Source organism: Dermacentor silvarum, chromosome 3 (assembly GCF_013339745.2).
Source record: "Dermacentor silvarum isolate Dsil-2018 chromosome 3, BIME_Dsil_1.4, whole genome shotgun sequence".
Taxonomy (NCBI): domain Eukaryota; kingdom Metazoa; phylum Arthropoda; class Arachnida; order Ixodida; family Ixodidae; genus Dermacentor; species Dermacentor silvarum.
Window position 1 is genome coordinate 20,062,817 of NC_051156.1, and position 10,714 is coordinate 20,073,530.

The following is a 10,714-nucleotide window of genomic DNA, read 5'->3' on the forward strand; positions in this document are numbered from 1 at the left end:
GAGAATAGGACATACATACGGCACCCACAATTTCCTCTTGACTGGAAATGACCCGCCAACCTGTGGTAGATGGGGATAGAGGCTTACCGTGCTCCACGGCCTCGTGGAGTGCAGGGAAGCCGAAAGAGAAAGAAAAAGGAACTTTGCTATAGCGTATCGGTACCGTCTCCCTCTCCATCCCGCTATGTTTCTTGGTGACGAACCTCTCTTTAACACCAAAGCAGCCCTGGATTTTCTGAGTGATGTTGTACTGCATGTTATTTGCCCAATAGTTTCGTAGAGTATCCTCTCTCCACAGGATGTCGCCGCGATAGTAGTTTTTGCATAGCACGTGCCTCCAGGCCCTTGCACTTCAAAGGTTCTGTCAAGGCAGTAGTGCTTTTTAAAAAGTTTATCTATGATATATTTTCGTTTATCGTCATTATCTTGCAATTTGTTCTTTCGTGATCATAGTGCACCTCGTTATCCATTGCCATAATTTTATTACATATTCATTTTACGCATTTTACAGCGATTGTTTTTAGGCCTTTTACAGCCACGACACATCTACCTTTCGCAATTCATTGCTTCATTGTCAACTCATGAACATTGGCCTGGCGCTCGTTGGCCATATCTGGCCCTTGCGCCATTAAACACCATACATCATCATCATTCCAGTATGTCCTTCACTCGACCTTCTGTGCTAAGGATGTGCCCTAGGTAGCGGACTTCGGCCTGTAAAAGAGTGCATTTCTTGAAGTTAAGCTTGAGGTTTTTTTGAGACAGCGTGCCAACAAAAGCGACAGGTGGTGGTCATGGTCCTCCTTCGTGCGGCCCCAAAGTAGTATGTCATCCATTACGACGGTTACGCACGGTAAGCCTTCCCGCAAGCGATGCATAGCTGCTTGAAAGATTTCTACGGCTGACGCAATGGCGAAGGGAATTCGAAAAAAGCGATAGCGCCCATACGGCGTGCTCATCGTACATAGTTTAGAGTTTGATTCAGAGAGTTCAATTTGCCATAATCCTGACGCCGCGTCAAGAAGTACTTAGCACCGGACAGCTGCGAGGCTGCGTCTTCTAGGGTTGGCATTGGGTAATGTTCGCGCAGCAGCACTTTATTGAGCGCTGTAGGGTCCAGGCAAATTCTAACCTTGTCCTTCTTAACAACTGTAACCATATGGCTGGACCACTCCGTAAGCTCGGTTACCTTTGTTATGTCGCCTTGTGCTTCCATACGCTGTAGCTCAGCCGTGAACTTGTCCTGAAGAGCCACAGGAACTCTCCTTGCTGGAATGACAACGCCCACCGAGCCTGGCTTGATCTTCATGTCGTACTCGACGTCTTTTAGCTGCTCGAGTCCCTCGAAGACGTCTGCAAAAGGTTGCGCTGGCGGTTACAGTTCATGCTGTACGTTTTGCATACGGTATATGAAGCCGAGACTTTCGGCTGCTGCACCACTCAAAGTGGCAGGGACGTCTTGTTCGACAATAAAAAATGTTTGTTCCTTGGTTCTGTCATTTGCTGAAAGCACCAATTTCGCATGCTTTCGCATGCGCAGCTGTTCTGTGTCAGAAAATGCTGCGAGCTTCGCATCGCAGGCTTGTTGAGGCTTTTCTGGCAGCTTTGCAACGTCGCTTCTTGAAATGACACAATTGGCGCCAGTATCTAGCTTGCACATGATAGAATGGCCCTCAATTTAGACCGTTGTGCTTCAGTGACCGGTGGTTATCGCACCGATAGTCAACGCTTGCAAAAAAAATCGTCGTCTTCGGCTCGTAACTCGAGCATTTGTTGGTTGGCGCTGCGCGCAAGCTTGCACGACTTGCACGCTCGAGCAAAATGGTTCAGCCTTCCGCACTTCCGGCATGTTTTTCCTTTTGCTGGGCACGTGTCACTGCGCTGCATTTGAACCCCACATTTGTAGCAAACGTTTTTTTCTTGTTGCTACCGCGTTAACTATGGTGCCTTCGCTGGCGCCCGTAGCTTCACTTATCTCACGAAAGTGCTCTTTGCCTTGTTCTTGCACGCGGCAAATGTCAACCGTCTTTTGGTAATCTGGTTTTCCGCGATCAGTCTTTGCTGTAATCTCTAATCCCAAGTGCCCAAAATGATTCGGCTGCGCAACATGCGGTCTTCAAGGTCCCCAAATTCACAGTTCTTCGCTAACACACCCAGTTCTGCTAGCCACTTGTTAAACGTCTCGCCTTCTTTTTGGTTCCTTGAACCGAAACGAAATTTTTGGAATGTTAAATTCGTTGCGGGCTTGTAATGCTCCTCAAATTTCTTAATGAAAACTTCAACGTCATTTCTGCCCTCCGCTTCCTCGAACTTGAAGGTACTGTACGACTTTCGAGCCTCTTCGCTTATGGTAACTAGCAACGTGGTTGCTTGGGCGCCTTTTGGCTGCTTGTTCAATTGCGTAGCTGTCGAAAATAGCAGCAACTCACGTTTCCAAGTTTTCCAGGCAACCCAAGGGTCGCGCGATGCATCCATGGGCTTCGGGGGCGGTAGTAGCGCGGACGCCATCGACATATCGGCTGGCTTCCGCTGCCACCTTGTGGCCAAGCCAGCAGTTGGACGAACAACGAGTTTATTTCGGTTAAGCAAGTCACACATATAGAGAAGAAAACGTGAAGTAACAGATCACGGGATTACGGGTGCTCGGTGACGACTGCAGATTCAGCCGTGCTACACTTTTCTTCCTAGGTCTTCGAACATCTCACTCATGGTTTTCTGAAACACCTCAGGCGCAGACCTAATTCCGAAGGGCAACCGCAAGTACTGGTACCGACTGAACGGCTTTGCGACTGTACATACATTTTATGTGGCCTCATCCAGTGGAATTTGATGGAACCCATAATTTGCGTCGAGTTTCGAAAAGTAAGACGATCCAGCCAGTTGGGCCTGGATTTTCTCGCGTTTGGGTAGTTGTAAACGTGCACGTTTCAATGTGTCGCGGATAGAGACACGTTCTGAGTCGTCCATTCTTTTTAGGTACAATGACAAGATCACTCACTCAATCTGTCGGTTCTTGAACACGTCGCATAACCCCCCCCCCCCTCCCCCTGCAACTAGTCGGCCTAGTTCCTTTCGCCGTGAGTTTCTCGGTGCAAGAGGCACGCGTCTCGCTGGCTGCACTACGGGTTGCACTCCCTCACGTAGTACCATTTTGTATGGTCGTTTCACACATCCCCGATCTTGAAACACCTCCGGAAATTTGTCAGGACTGCTGCATTTCGCAGTGGCTCTGTCAGAAGCTTCAATACGCTGTTGATGTTGGTGACAGTGGGAGCGGCAGCACCGAAGCAACCATGTGGCTAAGACATTGCTGGCTTGTTTTGCACATTCTGCCGCTGATGTCCCAAAGCGAAGTGTCAAGCACTACAGGCAGCACGTGTTATGTTTTGGAACCTTCATCGCCGATTGCTTCTGATGACGACACATGGACCGACAACTGGAGCCATACAGTTTCTCGCTATAACACCTAGAGGGTAAACTGGCGCCACCGTTGAAGTTGAAGTTTATTTCAGGCAACCAACAATACATATATGTATATGTACACACATATACAGTTGCCTAGGGGACCGGCGAAAAGGCAAAAAGCCTGACCGTCTATGCGAGTTTCTTAAAGGGCTGCCGTGCCCTCATGGGAATGACGGGATATGTGTCTGCGAGGCTTCTGTTGGCTGGTGTTGTACGAGGCTTCGTCTAAAACGTGGATATGACTACACAAATAACGCGTTCTTAAAATAAAATCTACATAAAAGGCTTTCATTCACCCATATTACATCTCTCAATAAAGTTTACTCACCTACAATGCAGCATCAAGCGAAGAAAAGCAAGAACAGATGACAAGTTGTTCCAAAGCGAGCGAGAATCTTGTCGTCTGTCCTTCAAATTTAGCGGCCAGCTGATACTTTTTACGTTTCATAGAATTGTGCATCCAATAGTATGTCCTCAAAATTAAACAAAACATGTTTTTGTGTAATAATAAAGCTAAAGCAGTTTTTTGCGTGCTGTTTTAGCAGGGAATGAATCATTGTGACAGACTGAACGGTGCTAGCCAGGCGCGTCTTCAAGGCGTTCTGGCTCTCCAAGAACGATGCCAATCCGAATCCACAATATACCGGCATTCCCATGCATACCACAGCACAGCAGCGCCACATTTCCCTCTAGGTTTTATAGTGTGAAACTCTATGACTGGAGCCCAGCAATCGGAGGCACGTCTACGGAGTTCCCGGAGTGCATAAAGCCTTCCCTGCGTCCGTTTCTCTTCAGTGGGAGCGGGGCAGCACCGAAGCGACCATGTCGCTATAGTGCCTATAGTGTCACTCCAGCGACGCAGGCGGCGCCACGCGGCCCTCCTCCGAAGCAGTCACCCGGTGATAGAAATCTGCGACGCAGTTCGGCAAATCGGTCTCGCGGTATACCCATGGACGCGCCGAAGATGAAAAAGCGAATAGTAATCGCATTTGCAGCCAATGGTGCAGCGTGCCGCAGTTCTCAAACCATGCGGTAGCGGCGGGCCCTTGATTGCAATCGTCTTCAGGCAGAGCGATATGACGCTGACCTCGGTGTCTGTAATGGACTTGATGCCGCAGCATATGATGTGACCGGCGTTGAAAGTAGCTTCGCCTTCATTCACACACCTTTGTGTCTCTTTAGCGAGAGAAAACATGGTCTGCAGCGAAACTAGAGAGCCTGACGTTGCTTTGCTGCTCGAGATGCACACGCTTGCGAGATCGCCTTATTACCCCTTCTAGCCACCGTAGCCTTATCACCGTCTCGGCAGCCATGTTGACCTACTGTCGCGCCGCCTATAGTCGCTGGAATGACGGAATACTGGCTAGTGTGCCGACCACCCGCTCTTTTCAATGGAGGAGCGTGGCACCGTCTGCAATGAATGCCCACGGTGGCCGACAGGGGTCGCAGCAATACAGGTTGGTGCAGACTCCGCGTGTCGTCTGCTTGGCTGGAGCAGTTTCGCAGTGGTTGCATCGATTTCTCTGTTTGCGTTTTCAGTGTCATTACGGTGTTGCGTGTTTGTTCTTGCGTCATAAAAAGTGGTCGCAGTTTCACCTGAAAGGCGAAGCATCAATTGCGATAGCAAATTTGTAGAGAGCTATACGGAGTAATGATAGTAGCTTTATCAGCTGTATAAACTTGGACATGCAGCAGCACCGTCAACACGCAGAACTAATGTCGACGCCGTCGGCGTTTTGCCCGCGTTCGCACAAAATGCGTGCGGCGGTGCCGACTGTTGCAGGAGCCTCTGATATAAATAGGCACTTGGTGCCACAGCTAAACGTCACCTCCCTTCCCTCCCCCTCCCCCCCCCCCCACCGCCTTTCGCGCTTCGGAAGAAGGCGCGTTTGCTCTACATATATGGTGATTGTAAAGGAGGAAAGAGACGCCTACTTCTGCAGCCCTTAAGGAAGCACGGCGCAGAACGCGCGTTTGTTCTCCGCCGTGGGTTCACTCCCCGTGAAAGAGCGCGTCCCTCGCGCCCTTTCACTCGCACATACAGCGTTCGGCGCGCGGCGACGATTTCATCTCCATTGACGTCATACGGAACCTCACGGCAACGGCGACGCCGACGGAAGAAATCTGCTTCGGAGTGTACATATAATTGCTATCGCAATAAAAGCTTCGAGTGAGTTTGTGGTTGTTCTGCTCCCGTGCATGTGAGTAGGAGAACTGTGTGACGGCGGTGAAAGAATGCTGAAATCACAGCGACAGTGAAGCTTTGCGTGGTTGTGCTGGGGTAATTACTGCTCGAGGAAAGGGCTTGTATTCGCGTTTACTGCACCATGTGATGGCACATGGCTCGCAGAAGGGGAACGAAGGATAGAAAGAAATGACAAAACGCTGACGCCATCTGCTGTGGTGTGTGAAAAGTATTCAAAAAACCGTTTCATCCAACGCACGTTCACTATCATCGCGAACGGCGTTTTCAACGATCTTCGCCGCAATAAATCGCGTGGGAAATCAATGCGATACGTACGATATTCCATAAGTATCCTACACACCTTGTATCTCAAAGCAGACAATTAAAAGAGACTATATATATATATATATATATATATATATATATATATATATATATATATGCAAAGGAATTTCCATCAAAGTGGCACAGGTGCACCTAGTCGGGAGCCTCCTTAATTGTTGTGTTCAGCCGTTGAGAGCGCCGAATCCTAGAACTTCGATCGAAGGATATGGTGTTTACCGCAACGCTTCTGTATCAGAAGAGAGCGCCCAACGCCGTGTTTCAAAGCCGCGAGCACTGGTGGATTGCAAAATGATTGTGCACAACGGCCGCAAACCACTAGCGAAAGTCGCCATCTGTACTACAATACGACCTCGTGGGGTCTTTAAGATAAATAAATGAAATGAAAACTCGCTCTCTATTCCAGTCGCGTACGCGACTGGAATAGAGAGCGAGTTTTCATTTCATTTACTGGCCCAGATAGCACATTTCATTTACTGGCCCAGATAGCACATTCATCCACGTGGATGAATGTGCTATCTGGGCCAGTGGAATCATTATAGCTTATGCCTATTGAGAAGGTGGAATGAATAACGTAAAATAATTTACTTGCCACCTTTATTTAAGGAAAGTGGTAGTGTTCTGAGTGCTGTGATGATGACAGAAGACAGAACAGGTCGCACAACTTGTGATGAGGTACGTATAATCCTTGATCAAGAAAGTTGCCTTAAAATTATCAGCTCCAGCTTGTTTATGGTCGAGGCAGTTTAATTAAAGCTTGCTTCAAAGAAGCAGTACTATAGAGACATTGTTCTCGCTAAAAAATGTTAGTTATAGCTTATGGAAAGAAGTACGAGGTACGGGGGACATTGTACATGTTTTCTGCATCTACCAAACAGTTCTCAAATACCAATCATGCTTCTCGGTTCATCTTCGCAAGCTTTCGCTCGCACCTACACAACACGGCCTGCGGCCGCAATATTATCGCACTTGGACTTTATACACAAAGCATCACGACGACGGTGGAAATTTGCCTGTAGTGTCCACACAAAAAAAAGCGAAAGTGCAGGAAAGTATGGGGAAAATGAACAATCAATAGGAGTATAATTCCATATAGGAACATTCCGGCAAGTGAAGCAAAAGTTAATATTTTGACCTGAAAGAGCAGCTCTTGTTGCACGACGTAATTACGTCGTGCAACAAGAGCCGATTTTTTACCAAGAGCTGCTCGTTTGACAAACTCACCATTGTATCGCATGCCGTGATGCGAGTCGCATCACGGCATGCGATACAATGGTGAGATTGTCAAACGTATGATGATGAACATGCGAAGCGCACATACGAGCATCATCGAAGAGAAGTCATATATGGGGTGTTTTTTTTTTTTTGTTTTTTTTTAGACTATCCAGATTTTTTATAAAGAGGCTATATATAAAGAGCAGCGAAATGGCGTTGTTTTGCAGATGAGTTCCGAGGCGAGGCGGAAATACATTGCCGCTAATAGCGTGAGGTTCAGAAGAGGAATTAACAAAAATTTATTAATTACCTTTTTATACAATTGTTGAACTGACGATATGAAGGCATTCATATTTTAACGCACCTTTGTTTTTTGTTTTACCTTTAAAGTCACATTTAATTCCACATATTTATCGAATTTCAAAGGTAAATTCAGGATATCCGCTGGAGCGCAGAAAAGGCGACCCCGTTGTCATATCAGACAGAAACGCCGTGACGACAAGCGCGAAAAAGTAGCAAACCGAACGTCTCGGCTAGCTGTAGTCGCGGCAGCTACTGATGCGTCACATACGCTTTCCCTGGCAAGCGTGTGCGGCTGTTTGTCGGGTTAGGATTTGCCGCGGCATGCTGTCATTCGAACTTCGCCGCACACTTCTTGAACATCTCGAATTAGGTGTGATCCTCCAGGTCTTTAAAAGATGGGTGTGGATGAAAATGTCACTGCCTCTAGCTAATTTGCCATTTAGACATCGGTCCCCAGACACGAATAAAAAATGTAATCACACATTTTCCAAATTAGTTTTCTCAAGCTCACGTTATTTGCGGCAATGTCCGCCTCGCCTATGAACTCGTCTGCGAAAACACCACGTTCGTTTCGTTCATTACTTTTTAAAAATAAAAATCTGTATTGTCTAAAAAAAACATCCTACATATAGTGTAGTTTCACATGTCCATATAGATTAGGCATTCCTATTCTCTATTAGTAAAGGTCGCCGAATAAGCATACTTTAAAAATCCTACGGTGCAATGAGCTGGACTGTCTTAGAAAACGAATGTAGTGCTTCCTTTTCCTGAATTGAACCACTGGAGGTTCGACACTCGAAACAGAGCTCAAACGCAGGCAGCAAGCATAAATAAGCCTTCTTATAATCAAAAGAAACCCTAAATTAGAAATCACCTCTTTACATGAGAAATTTACTGCTCCTACGGCTTTAGAAATACAAAAAGCGCAGCAGCCCCCTTGTTATAACACGGCGGTCTATGAAGAGCGGACGGCGCCGCGGCACACACCCGCACTGCAGCGCTCCTAGCGGCAGCCGCCGACATTCATTGCAAACTGTGCCACCCGGGAGGCCGCGGTCGGCACACTAGCCAGTATATTCTAGGCACTATAATGTCGCTACGACATTGCTGGCTTGCTTTGCAGGTTGGTTCCCAGTGAACCATTAATGTACCATAGATGTCCATAGAACATCATGTTTAAGACATTGCACACACCCTATAGATATCTATATTTCTCCAAACATCGTTACAAATACGTACCATGGATAATCTAGGTCCCATCCAGATCACGTTGCTCTAACGTTGAAAGGATGTCGCAGCTGGACATAAGTAACCTCTAATAGATGTTCTTTTTGGGGACGCAGGAGGTCCATAGAACATCTAGTGGATTTTTCCTGCTGACGCTATAATGGGCTGTATACCTGCGAGTGTCACAGTAGATGTACTATTGAATACAAATGAAATGCGAACAGCAGAGTGTGTGGCCAAAACGTAACTAAAAGCACAGTGTGTGCCGTCGGCCAGCGATGATTGTACACATGCATGTGGTTTCGATGCGGAGTGCGGGGCTGCTTGTCCTAGTGCGTATTACGTCACCTGTATTTTGTTGGAAGCTCGTATTCTCACCCCGCCATTGCAGTGCCATTCCTATCTGTGATTATCTGTGATTTCTATCGGTGGCTAGCACTGTTGTTGCGCATCCAATGCAATACATTTTTCGTACTATTCAAATTACGATTAGACACTGGCAGCTTCGATGGTGGTAACAAAAGCAAAGCAATGCACGTTAGGAAGCTGGGTGCATGCCAGCTATATCACGCTACAGCTGTAGCGATGGTGCTAGTCACCATAACACTGGACTCAGTGTACTGCCAGGTGGGTGTGGCACTGCCTGAGGAGAGATGAGAAAACAACTTTCGGACAAAATACGGGTGACGTTTATCGCAATAGGGCGAGCAGCGCTGCACTCTTCCTCGAGAACTACATCCCCACGCACGTGCACAAGGACTGGCCGACGACATGCACAGTATACCTTTAGTTATGCTTCGGCCACACACTCCGCTGTTCGCATTTAATTTGTCCTCGATGGTACGTCTGCTGAGGCACACTAATGGCACAGTTACCCCCATTGTCGGCATGTAGCTGGTGACTTTGCTTGAAATGTTTTGTTAACGTGTAAACGTGTGAATGTGAAAATATAAACTGCAACACTTAAGGTGAAATCCTTAGATGGCTCAATCGTCGAAAAATCCGATGTCCAGCGTCGCAGCACCAAAATTCAATGGCACCAAAATTGGGGATTGAACCCTCGACCTTTGGTGTTAATTAGGTCGAAGCGAATTAAGGTACAGTTCATTAAGATAGAGTTAACTGAGGCACTCTAACCCACGGCCTTTGTTGGGAGTCGAAACCACTTGGAGATATGGGCGAACCGGCCACATCTCCAAATTATCTCCAAGTTGGATTCCAATTGACATGGTGAAGGTAGAGTCGAACCCACTACCTTGGGTGTTCATTAGAGCGAAGTTACTTAAGGCAAGTTAATTACGGCAGAGTTAATTAAGGCACTCGAACTCTCAAACTTTGGTGGAAGTCGAACCCACGACTTTTGGTGTTAATTAAACAAAAGTTAATTAAGATACAATTAAGGCACTCAAACCCTCGACCTTTGGTGGGAGTAGAGCCCGCAACCATTGGTGGTAATTATGACGAAGTTAATTAAGGCACTCGAGCCCACAACTTTGGTAGGAGAAAACAATAGAACAACGCATACGAATGACAAATAATTTAATTAATGCTTCGTGAGTGCGCAGGCTTCTGCCTTCATCCTCTTCAGTGTTCGCTAAAGTGACTGTCAACTTTTATATATAGTTCTAGCGCTTATCAAAATGCGAAAACTGTGTTAAGAAAACCGTAAATCCGCATTTTGATCATTATGCATCATTACAAATCCTGCAACGGATAAATGAAAAATAGTGAGTTCAGTAAGCACTAGGTAAAGCACACCAGTGAAACTCACAATGTCATACCAATGTTACTTTTTATTTATACAACTGATAAAGCTTTATTACAAAATGATCGGCCTCCAGCCACGCACATAAATGAAATTATGCATTACATGTTCTCGCCGTGTACAAACAGGTTAAACGCGGATCTATATAAAAAAAACGTAATCAAATTGAAAATTAAACTTGATCAAAACCCAAGTAACGAGTAGGCACAAAA